The sequence below is a fragment of the Notamacropus eugenii genome, chromosome 4, assembly GCF_028372415.1.
Source record: "Notamacropus eugenii isolate mMacEug1 chromosome 4, mMacEug1.pri_v2, whole genome shotgun sequence".
In the NCBI taxonomy this organism is placed as follows: Eukaryota; Metazoa; Chordata; class Mammalia; order Diprotodontia; family Macropodidae; genus Notamacropus; species Notamacropus eugenii.
Window position 1 is genome coordinate 39,330,999 of NC_092875.1, and position 12,876 is coordinate 39,343,874.

At 40.1% G+C, this 12,876-nt stretch overlaps 1 protein-coding gene across 7 annotated transcripts in view; it reads left to right on the plus strand.

Moving 5' to 3' along the window:
• LOC140499363 (uncharacterized) overlaps positions 1-12,876 on the plus strand; it is a 121,796-nt gene that overhangs the window by 86,190 nt on the left and 22,730 nt on the right. For 3 of the 7 annotated variants that reach the window (XR_011965411.1, XR_011965407.1, XR_011965409.1), the window contains one exon: positions 3,680-3,806. The exons of the other annotated variants lie outside the window; for them this stretch is intronic. The gene's annotated coding sequence lies outside the window, so the exon portion shown is untranslated. The remainder of the gene's footprint in view (positions 1-3,679; positions 3,807-12,876) is intronic. 7 annotated transcript variants of the gene reach the window in all.

Sequence of the window (12,876 nt, forward strand, 5' to 3'; positions counted from 1 at the left end):
TGCCCCTGGCTCCAGCTTCTCCCCTCTCCCATCTATCCTTCTCACACCTGCTAGATTGATATCTGTAAAGCACAGGTCTAATTGGGGCAGCTAGGAGGATAGAGCACCAGGCCTGAAGGCAGGAAGACTGGTGTTCAAATACAGCCTCAGAAACTTATTTGACTCTGGGCAAGTCACTTCACCTGTTTGTCTCAGTTTCCTCATCTGTAAAAGGAGCTGAAGACAGAAATGGCAAACCACTGCAGTATCTTTGCCAAGAAAACCCCAAAATGGAGTCATGACAAATTGGACATGGCTGAAAAATGACCAAACAGCCACAGGTCTAACCACAGAGAGCACACCACTCCTCAGAAAACTTCCCTGATTCCCTATTGCCTTGAGGATAAGATATGAACTCATTTACTGCCTGGATGGGCAGACTCTGTTTCCTACCCAGGGACCTAAGACTGTTCTCTGGATTTAGTCCATCTCTCTCCTCAGCTGTCTCAGCTCTGGTTCTGATTTCTTCAGCAGATCCATTGGGTCAGCTCCCTTTTTATGGGCTCAGGTCTAAAAGAGCTCTGAAGGCAGATAGGAGGGGATAAACATTTATGCAGGGCCCACTGTGTAATAGGCACTGCACCAAGAGTCTCTTCACACAAATATTACCTCACTTGATAATGACCCAGTCCAGTCATCCTCAGAAGCTACAACTCATATCAATGGACCCGGTGTGGTGTTAACAATGATCCCCACAGCTTTCAAAGGCAGAAGAAAGACTTTATGTTTCACCCTTCTCTAACTGACCAGTATCTTCCAGGGAGATGTCATCAATCACCTCGAGGGTGATGTCTGTACCTTCTGTCAGATTTCTTTAAACAATTCCTGATCACACCCTCTACACTTAAAGGGAAATAGAATGAGGAGAAGAAAACTGCCTTACTTACCTTCTGATAATAATTCCTGTCATTTGATGTTTATAAAGTGCATCTTTCATAGTTTCTTCTTAAATCCTCACACCAGCCATATGGTGCCACTGTCCCCATTTCATAGATGAAGAGCCCAAGGTTCCCCGAGGGTCAGGCAATAAATAATATTTATTAAGCCCCTTCTATGTGCTAAGTACTAAGCTAGGTGCTGGTGGAGAAAAAAAAACCAGTCCACCTCAAGGAGCTTATATTTTGTTGAAAGATCCAAACATATAAGTAGATGATCAGCCAAACAATCAATTCACCAACAAGCATTTTCAGCAGCTCTTTTTTACAAATTAATTAATTTATTTTTAGTTTTCAACATTCACTTCCAGAAGTTTTAAATTTTCTGTGCCTCCCTACCTTCCCCCTCCCAAAGATAGCATGCATATATACAGTCTTATTAAACATATTTTCACATTAGTCTTGTTGTATACAAGAATTAAAACGAATGGGAAGAACCATGAGAAAGAAAAAACAAAGAAAAAAAGAGGGTGAATAGTATGCTTCTATCAGCATTCAGCATTTCTTAATAGCTCAAGCATGGTGCCAGGCTTTGAGGGTACAAAGGCCCAAATTAGAAACTCTCTCTCTCTCCCTCTCCCTCTCCCTCTCCCTCTCCCTCTCCCTCTCCCTTTCTCTCTGTCTCTGTCTCTCTCTGTCTCTGTCTCTGTCTCTCTCTCTCTCTCTCTCTGTCTCTCTGTCTCTGTCTCTCTCTCTCTCTCAGAACAACAGACAGACAATGACAGACGGAGAAACAGAGACAGGGGGAGAGACAGAGACATACTAAGGTGAAAATGTATTTAATAGGAATGTATGTGTAGAACCTATATAAAATTGTATGCTGTCTCAGAGCGGGAGGGGGAAATGAGGGGAGGAAGGGGAAAAATCTAAGTTATATGGAAGTGATTGTAGAACACTGAAAACAAATAAAATAATTTAAAAAAGAAAGAGACATAGAAAAACAGAGAGATAGAGAGAAACAAAGAGAGAGAAAGAAACAGGCAGAGAGAGAGAGAGAGAGAGAGAGAGAGAGAGAGAGAGAGAGAGAGAGAGAGTTGTAATAGACAATCTTCAATCTAAATCTGTAAACCTATGAGCATTTACTGAGTGACCTTGGGCAAATCACTTTTCAGGGCCTCAGTTTCCTCATCCATAAAAAGAGGGAACGGCACTAGGTATGGGGTCCCTTCTAACTCTAAACTGATGATTCTAAGAGTATCCCAAGAGCACTGAGGAGGTGATGCTTATGAGACTTTCAAGAATTCCTCCTCTATCTTCCTCTTCTCCCTCAATTTTTTTCCTTCATACTGAGATGTCTCTGCCAAGATCACCTCCACAGAAAGGAGTTCCTTTCCTCTAGCGGCTTTAGGAGAAGCTGTGGCCTCATTGGGGCTCTCTTCCCCACAGTCTATGATGATCCCTCATCTACCCTCCCCACCCCTACTCTCCCACTCAACATTGTCCTGGGGTAAACAGCTCCAGGTGACTCATGATTGATGCCTCCACAAAGACTTTCTGAGTCCCCACAATGGGCCTTTTGTGCAAGCTCCCATCTCCCTTCTGGCAAGTGGGAGCTGTCCACCCCCCACCGCACACAGCGAAGATCCCCTTGTTAGCTCTGAAAGCGCCAGGGATCCCAAACTGTCATTACCTGACTGTTCTACCTGGACCTTCGCCCACTGCTAATCTCCTTTCTTGGCTCCCGGTGATGGATGGAGGCTGGGAGGGGCTGACAATCTCCAGGTTTCACCAACTTCAGTGGGAACCTTTCTCAGGAGTTTTACAGGATCAGACACTTTCAGACAGTCTACCTTGGAGCTGTGGAAGTTCTGAATGTCAGGTTGAATGCCTCTCAAAATGTGGCTGATATCCTAGAGCAAGGGTTTTAAACCTTTTTTTTTGCTTGGAATCCTTTGAAAAGTTGGGAAAATTTATGGGCCCTTTCTCAGAACAGAGCTTTTCAATGCATCAAGTAAAATACATAGGATTATGAAGGAAACACAGTTATCAAACATTTAAAAAAGAAGTTCCTGATTCCATGTTAAACTCCCCTAACCTAGACCCTCTTCACCCCACAAAGCTCACCAGCGTCTTAGGTGCAATTGGATCATCTCCAGGACTTTCCTGAGGACCAGCAGGAATCTGGTTCATTGTCTCCTTCCTGGAAAAGTGCAGAGTTCAGGTTATGACAGACACCACTGTTTAAATGGTCAGTTGTTTTATGGGATAGAGCCAATCAACAATCAGTAAGCAATTATTATGCATTTATTTATCATGTGCTAGGCTCAGTGCTGAGTGAAATAATCTCAAGGGGCTTACATTCTAGTGGGAAAGATAGCCTGAATCCACATAAGTATGTACAAAATATATCTGTAGCGACTATCTCTCTGGGCTCATTATCCAAGAGACAGTTGCTTACACTAGTTCCTCAGGGTCCTGGAGGTACTCTGGGGGAGTGTTTCTTCTCTACTGATCCAGGCTCAAACCCCCATTTTGGGTGCCCCTCCCTGAGTTAGTCACTAGGTAGCATCACCTTCTCAGCGCTCTTAGAATCTTCAATTTAGAGCTAGAAGGGACCTCATATCTAGCGCTATTCCCTCTTTTTATGAATGAGGAAACAGAGACCCCTAGAATGATTTGCCCAAGATCATCTAGTAGATATTCATAGGTTTACAGATTTACAGACTGAAAATCATCTATTGCAACCCTCTCTTTCTTTTTTATAGATGAGGAACCCAAGGCCATGACAAAGAAGTGACTCGCCCAAGGTCGCACACAGATAGAGTAAATGGCAGAACTCAAATTCGAACTCAGGACCTCTGACTCCAAATTCAGCACACTGCTTGTCACCTGGTACATGGCAGCACTTTACAAATGCTGGTTGGTTAATTGATTCATTGACAAAGGAAAGGTGGATGATTGCCTACTTCACTGTATTATGACAAAATTTCTTCTTTCCTTCCTTCCTTCCTTCCTTCCTTCCTTCCTTCCTTCCTTCCTTCCTTCCTTCCTTCCTTCCTTCCATCCCTCCCTTCCTTTTTTCCCTCCCCTCTTTGCCTCCTTTCCTTTATTCCTTACTTCCTTTACTTTGTTTCTTTTTCTTTATCTCCCTTTCCTCCCTTTGTTCCCCTCCCTCCCTTTTTTCTTTCCCTCCCTCATTCCTTGCTTCCCACCTTCCTTCTTTTCTTTTTCTTCCTTCCCTTCCTCCCTTCCTTTCTTTCCTTCACTTCCTTCCCTCCCTTCCTCCTTTCCTTCCTTCCTCCTTTCCTTCCTTCCTTTTCTTTCTTTGTTTCTTTTTCTGTCTCTTCTTTCCCTCCATCCCCTCCCTCCTTTCTTTCTTTCCCTTCCTCCTTCCTTCCCTCCTTCTTTCCTTTTTCACTTTTGAAAGGACAGTATAATGGAAAGCTCAGGGACTTTAGAGGTAGAGACTTGACCAAGAATCTGCTCTCTGTTAATTGTTCCCTGTGTGACGGTGATTAAGATACTTTCCCTTTGGGAGCTTCAGTTTTCTCCTCCAAAACCTGAGGATTCTGGAAGGCCCCCTCCATACCCAAATCCTATGCCCCGAGGTGCTTCCAGACCTTCTTCCTCCTCCTCCCCTTGGTTTTCAAGGAACTTCAGGTTCAGATGCACGTTGCTCTCCTTCATACACTGTATGTTCCAGCCAAACTGACCTCCTGAACTCAGCCTACACCCCCACCTCCAAGCCCTACACTGCCCTCTCTCCTTACTTCCACCCCTTCTAATGCTTAACTTCCTTTAAAGGTCTGCTCACACACCATTTCTTGGGGGAAGTTTCCTTAATTCCCCTACTTGTTAGTGTCCTTATCCTAACCCCAAATAAATGAACATTCACTTCTCCAATCACACATTTTGTCCTCAGCGACAAGCACTGGTTCACTTTTTGTAACCCTAGGACCCACCGGTGTCTGGTACATAGTAGACACTTTACAAAAGCTGTTTGATTAATTGATTCATTGACAAAGGAAAGATGGGTGATTGCCTACTTCACTGTATTAGCCTAGGGCCAGCCTTGGGTACAGAAAGAGTCTACAGTTACCATAGAAATTTAGGTGTACTTTGGGTCCCAGCTGAGCTAAATGATTGGTTTATTCTTTTTTAAAAAACAAGCTTTTAAGATTAATTTATTTTAAACTTAAATACACAAGAAGAAAATAAAAAGGAACATACAAACTTAAATACAAAATAAGAAAAGAAACAAAGCATTGTCATGTACACAGCAGAATGGAAGAGAAGATTCAAAATATACAGTGAATATATACAAATTCCATTTCAAGAAAACCTGTATGATAAATACTACCCATTGGATTCAGAGCTGTCCATGATTGGTTTATCCCTGATCTCAACATTCCTTCCACACCCTCCATGCATGTGGTCCACCATGTCTACTTGCTTTTCCTCTCTACTCAGAATCTTTGTCTTCTTTTAAAATTCAGCTCAGACAAAAGCTCTCCCATGCAGCTCTTCCTGATTGTCCTCCCCTCAAAGCATTAAAATAACTAGAATTTATATCATGCCTTATAAGTTTGCAAAGGAGAAACATTATCTCATTTTATCCTTATAGCAACCTTAGGAAGCAGGAGCTATTATCACCCACATTTTACAGATGAGTTAACTGAGGCAGGCAGAGCTTGAATGACTTGTCCCAGGTCACATAGCTAGTAAAGGTTTGAAACTGAATCTGAACTCAGGTCTTTCTGACTTCAAGGCAAGCACTCTATCCGCTAGGGCCTCTTCCCCCACCCCTCAGCGGCTGTTGGTGTCATCACTGTTCTCTTCCCCTTCAGATTACCTTTTGCTCACTTATCTGTGTTCATAGTGTATCTTTCAGTAGAATGCATGCTCCTTGTGGGGAAGAACTATTTTGTTTTTGTCTCTGGATTCCCCAGCAGTTGAGGACTTATGGAGTAGTGGTTATAGTACAAGAAGACCTAGGTTTAAATCTCACCTTTTCTATTTACCTGCTTTGTGGCCATGAGGAAGTCACTTCAGCTCTGGGCCAAGTTATAATAGATGGGTTATGATTATTTTGGAGAGGGAGTTGCCCAGACCAAGGTAATCCCTGATCCGTGATGTTGCTGACCTGGGGCCTTCTAGGTAGTTAATAAAATATTATTAATAATTAATAAAATTAATAATAGTAATACAGGGAGTAGGTGGTTATTATAGGTTTGTTGTATGGAATCTTTGCACATCACAGTGACTAATGGTTCACTTATTTTCAAAAATAACATTTTGTGGTAACAAAGGCATGCTGGGCATTTTCATCTGGTACAACAGAATTAAACCTATAGCCATTCAGCAAATGATCTCTATGTAAGATGTTCCAGGTTATGTGATACTTGGGAAATCAGAAATTCTTTGTGTGAACTGTAGCTTCCAGGGGATTCATCTGTTTTCCTCATGCCAGCACATATCTACAATCCTGTTTTTGCTTGGGCTGAAACTTTCTTGGTACTCGTGTTTTGTGGTGACATTTAATAGCTTAGCAGGGACTTGGGCATTTTTCTCATTCTCCACATGACTTTCTAGGAGGTTGGTTGGCATGATGCCCCCAAAGATGAACTGGTCAGAGACAAAACTGAGGTCTCTTTCTTCAACAGTTTCATGAAAATTCCTACGGGACGGAGCTTTTGGAAAAAGCCAGCTAGGAATGCAAATGATTTCCTCAGTGGCAAATTCCAGGAATGCCAACGGTGACAAGTTTAGGAGCTTTTGCACTGGGCAGGATGCAGGGGGAGTGGGGTCCACCTCCTTTTCTTGATAAGCACTTTGGGAATTAAAATTTTCCTGTTCTTTTTTGTGACTCCAGTAGATGTTAATGAGACAGCATGGCATCGTGCTTATACTGTTAGATTTGGACTCAGGCAGCCAAGTAATCATGGGCAAGTCCCTTTGCATCGCTGACCCTATTTCCTCATCTGTAAAATGGGAATGAATAATAATGCCTATGGAGGAAAAGGTTAAGGCACAAAGAAAGTGGATGGTATATCACATCATTAAAAAGAAAAACTATATATGGTATTTTACATTTATTTATTATATATAATATGTGTAAACTTATATAGTATTTTACAAAGTTTGCAAAGCTTCTCCAACTGCCTATTAGACCTCTCAAACTGGATAGCTAGTAGACACCTCGAACTCAGCCTGTCTAAAACTTATCTCCTTTCCCCCTCAACTCTCCCCTCCTCCTCCTTATATCACCATCCTTCCCAGTCCTGCTGGCTCTCAACCTAGGAGTCATCCTGGATTCCTCACTGTCTTTCCCCCCTCCTCTGTATCCAAGCTGTTGTCAAGGCTTGTCAATTTCACCTTCTGTGTGACCTTAGGCAAGTCACTTCACCCAACTTGCCTCAGTTTCCTCACCTGTAAAATGATCTGGAGAAGGAAATGGCAAACCACTCCAGTATCTCTGCCAAGAAAACCTCAAATGGGGTCATGAAGAGTTGGACACAGTTGAACAACTCAAAAACAAAATATCTCTTGAATATATCCTCTTCTTTCCTCCAAGGCTGCCACCATTCTAGTGCAGGTCATGCCTGGATTATTTCAATAGCCTGCTGGGGGGTCTGCCTGCCTCAAGTCTCTCCCCACTCTAGTTCATCCTCCATTCAGCCACTAAAGTAATTTTCCTAAAGTCATCTCCTTACTCTATAAATCCTAGTAGCTTTCTGTTACCTCCAGGATCACATACAAAATACTCTGTCTGTCATTTGATGCCCTCCATAACTGAACCCCTTCTGCCTTTCCAGTATTCTTACCACTTACTCCCCAGTACGTTACTCTTCCATCTGGTGACACTGGCTTCTTGGCTGTTCCATAAACAAGACCATCTCTCAGCCCTGGATATTTTCTCCAACTGTTCCCCATGCCTGGAACACTCTCCGTCTTCCACTTCTATGACTGACCTCCCTGGCTTCCTTTACATCCCAACTAAAACCCCACTTTCTATAGGAAGCCTTCCCTAATTCCCTTTAATGCTAGCATTTTTCCTCTGTTGACCATCTCCAGTTTGTCCTGGCTTTAACTTGTTTGTACATTGTTGTTTGCATGCTGTCTCTTCCATTAGATTATAAGGTCCTTGAGAGCAGGCACTATCTTTTGTCCCTTTTTGTATTCCCAGTACTAAGCATAGTGCCCAGCACACATAGTAGGCGCTTAATTAATGCCTATTGATGCACTGATTTGACTAGGCATACAAATACAATATATAGAGAAGCTTATATTTCTAACTTAGAGTCAAGAGAGACCTGAATTTAAATATTCGATGGCTGTATGACCACAGGCGAGGCATTTGATCTATCTGAATCCCATTTCCTCATTTGTAAAAAATGAAGGGATTGAATAATAGTCTACAGAACATATGTAAGGTACCTCCTCTCCAAATCACAGAGGTGGGGAAGTGCTAACGCAAAATGTTGTACACATTCTCAGATGTAGTCATTACAGGGTATTTTTATTTAATTGTTTTATTTGTTGTAAGGGATGATTGACTCTGGAATGGGAGGTGGTATTTCCAGAAATGATTGTTGCTATAATGATCTTTCTAAGGCTCAGATCATCCCTCTACTCCATACCTTGCAGTGGTTCCCTTTTACTTCCAGGTCCAAATATGAAATCCCCTGGCTTTTAAAGATCATTCACAATCACTTTCCAGTCTCCTTACATCTCACTCCCCTCCATATACTCTACAATCCAGTGTCACTGGTTTTCTTCTTGTTCCTCTCACCTACCCCTCTTTTCTCTGGACTCTATGCCTCTTCACTGACTTTCCCCCATCCCTGGAATTCTCCCCCTCCTCACTTCTGCCTCCTGGAATCCTTTAAGACTCAGCTCAGATCCTTCCTTCTGCAGCAGGCCTTTCCTGGTCACCCTTCTGGACCTTGGTTTCCTCATTTGTAAAATGAGAGTTTTGGAGCAGATGGCTTCCAGAGTCCCTTTCAGCTCTACATTTATGGTCCTATGACATTGAGATTTGCGAAGTCATAGAATAATGTTCTACAAGTTAACATTTCCCTCCTGAGATCCTTGAATCAATCAATCAATCAGTCAACCAATCAATCAACAAACTTTGGTCCAGTATAAAGAGTACTTAGCTCTAGAATCAGAAGGAACCTGTATTTGCTACCCATGTGACCTTGGGCAAGTCACTTTGCCTCACTTTGCTTATTTATAAAATGAGGGATTGGACTGGAGCAGTGGTTTTCATTTAGGAATTCATGACAGCTTAGGGGTTCACGATGATAGTCTAAAAGGTTCATTCTACAGATTCCTTAATGGCACCTTTGATGGTTAAAAACAAACAAACAAACAGCCCAATTATATTACAAATGTATTTTTTTTCTTTGTGAAATCATTTCATCTAAGAGCATATTGGTCAGACAATTAACATTTACTAAGCACCTACTATGGGTGGGCACTCTGCAAAGTTCTGGGGATACAAAGAAAAGCAAAAGGTTCACAGTCTAATGAGAGAGGCTGTATAAATAAGCTACAGACTGCATAAATTGGAGATAATCAAAAGTCAGAAGGCACTAGAATTAAAGAGGATCATGTGTTTGAAACATGATAAAGGCAGCTAGTTGGTGCAATGGATAGAATGCCAAGCCTGGGGTTAGTTAGGAAGACCTAAGTTCAAGTCCAGCACTGGACACTTACTAGTTATGTGAACCTGGGCATGGTGCTTTACCCCTGTTTGCCTAGGTTTCCTAATCTGTAAAGTGAGGGTAATAGCAATAATCCCTGCCTCCTACGGTTGTTGTGTGAGAATAATATTTGTTAAAGTGCTTTGCACAGTGTTTGGCACATAGTAATGCTACATAAATATTAGATATTATTATTAGTAATTTGTTTGTGCAGTGATGTGAAATAATTGTAACATACACAAAATATTTTGGTGTTGGTACAATAATTACCACTCTAGAATCTTTGGTGAGAAAATCCCATAGACAGGTGGTCAATGGAGTTGCAAAAAGTTGGACACAACTGAGTGACTTGAGCACTAGACCTGGATTCAGCAAGACCTGAGTTTATATCTATGTTCATGCACTTCCTAGCTGTGTGATCCTAGGCAAGTCACTTAATGTTTGCCTGACAGAAGAATCCACCAGATTCACCAGAGAAGGAAATGGCAAACCGCTCCAGTCTCCTTGCCAAGAAGACCCTATGGACAGTTGATCCACAGGGTCATGAAGATTCAGACATGACTGATAGACTCAGACAACAACAATTACATTAGATTCTGACCTCTTCTAAGTGCAATCTATTCTTGTGATTTATCAATCTGTCATCAAATTATTTCCAAACCACATACCAATTCCTAATGGATAGTCAGATGCACATACTTATCCTCAGTTGTATTTAGTGTGCTGCACCAGAGTAGTTTCCTCAGTTCCTCTGTTCTCCATAATTGTACTTTTTCAGCTGTGAAAACACATAATCAAGTTGTTACCAAAGTTTTCATTCTCGCTGCACAAATGTTGGGCTGTTTGAAAGCCATGGTCACTGGGTATGTGCATTAGAAGCCATCTTGAAAACATCACAGATTGTCACAAATGTTCTGCAGAAACAAACCTTATATTGCCTCTCAGTGTAGCATTAAGGTTGTCTTCTGATTTAAATTTATCCTTCCCTTATTATTCTTTTATCTGATGGATTTTCAAATGAACTGATTAGCAACACTGGTCAGTTATTTAGGAGAATTTCTGAGAGTTTGGCCAGTTTGACAAAAGAAAGAAGAGAATGAAGTCACATGTGGAGAGATTGTTTCTTTAGAAAAATTATTTTATATATATATATGTACACACATTACTAAAAATGAAACAATATATGTAATTAAACAAAATAAATTTATCATTTAATACAGTACTTATCATTAGCCAGTAGAAGAATAAATATTTCATGTCATAATAAATCATTTACTTTTCATTGATTGGTTAGATGGCTAAAAAGAATAATGAATTTCTCTCTCTCAGCAAGAAAACTTGTAAAATTTCTCCTACCATTTTCTACCATATAGTTGTATGGGCAAGTATTTTCACTTTATTCTTGTTTTAAATCAAAATGCAGAAAGAAATTTGATGTGGAACTATATTTAAGACTTTTTCTCTGGTCTTGAGCCAAATGTCACAAATCTTTTTTCAAATAAAAAAGTCTAATTCTGAAATTGTTTATACATGAGTATTATATGTTAAACATCTTCCAAGTCCCAACTTATTTCATTAAAATATTATTTATATTCTGCAAAATTTGTAAAATAAATTTAACATGAAGTCTTACAGATAATCATAAGCATATGAGGTCTTGCTGGATTATTACCTCTTTTAGTTCTTAGAGAATATCCCCCATAAAATATTTGCAATTATTTTATAATGATTTTCATAAATTTATATTTATGGTTTTCATAATTATAGGTAGAATAAAATTCTATTTGTATAATTATGTAAATTAAATTTTAATTTGTATCTTTGTGGGAAAAAAGTATTTATTGTAATTATTGTAAGCACTTAATGAATAAACCTAAAAGAATACTAAAAGTAGCATATTAAATTATGCTTGAGGCTCATAACAAATTTCTTTGGTTGTTGTTGAAAGGGGTTTGTAGAAGGAAAAAAATAATTGGGAACCACTTAGTTACATTGATGAGATCATGGATCTAGTGGAATTTTAGAAGACAGGAGTTTTGCTTCACATCCATAAGTGGAAGAAAACAAGACAGTAAGATAGAAATCAAGTCACAGTGATACCTTTGAAATGGAGGTATTATGGGCCAGGACAGTTCCTTCTCTCTGTTTTCCATCATGGTGCCCATTTCAGAACTGGGCACCAAGGCAGGTTTTTGGAGATCTGCAATGAGCAATCAGAATAGAACCTCCAAACCATAAGAACTGTTATTCTAGTCACTCAGACCTAATGAGGAACCCCTCTACAATCTCATAACATTAGCAAGGTCTATTGTCAGTGAAGAAGCTATGAAAGACACCCAGAGAGATTGAGTAACTTTGCCCTAGATAGATTGCCCTGGAACCAAGCTGGAGGCTCTTTGGGCCAGGATGATATAACGCTAGTTTTAGGACTATGAAAGGGAGGCCTTGGGATACCAGAGAACTCCTTCCTCGTTGCTTTTAGTTTCCTTGCCAGTGGTTTTAACCTGTTTTTATCTTCCTATGAACAGCTTTTTAACTGCTTTGGGGATTACTTTTACCTGAGAGCGTCTGAATACATTTTTATTAAAAGGATTGCTTATTCGAACCCTCTGAGTAATCCATTGAACTTTATTTCTTTTTGTTACATTCTAAGTTCCAAACTGTCTCCTTCCCTCTCTACCCTGCACAAGAGATGACCACCGTTCAACACAGAGATAGATAGATAGAGACAGATAGATAGAGATAGATGGATGAATGGATAGAAGGATAGATGGATAGATATATAAGGATGATGGATAAAATGATAGATGGATGGATAGATAGATATAGATAGAGGGATAGATGGATAGAAGGACAGATAGATGGATAGATAGATAGATCTGTAAAGCCATACCATGCATATGTGTATTTCAGTTCTTTCTCTGGGAGTGGATAGCATCTTCCTTCACAGGTCCTTTGTAGTTGATTTGAATAATTTATAATTATAATATTACAATAAATTATAATTTATAATATAAAGTATTTATAATTTATAATCAAAGTAGTTGATCTGAGTATTTATAATCACAGAATGACTTAGTTGTTCACAGTTACTTTTGAACAATATCGCTGCTACTGTATATAATGTTCTCTTGGTTCTGTCATTAAACTCTTCATTATTTCACGCATCTTTCCATGTTTTTCTAAAATCAACTAGCTCATCATTTCTTACAGCACAATAGTATTCCTGAACTGGATTTAGAACCATAACTGGG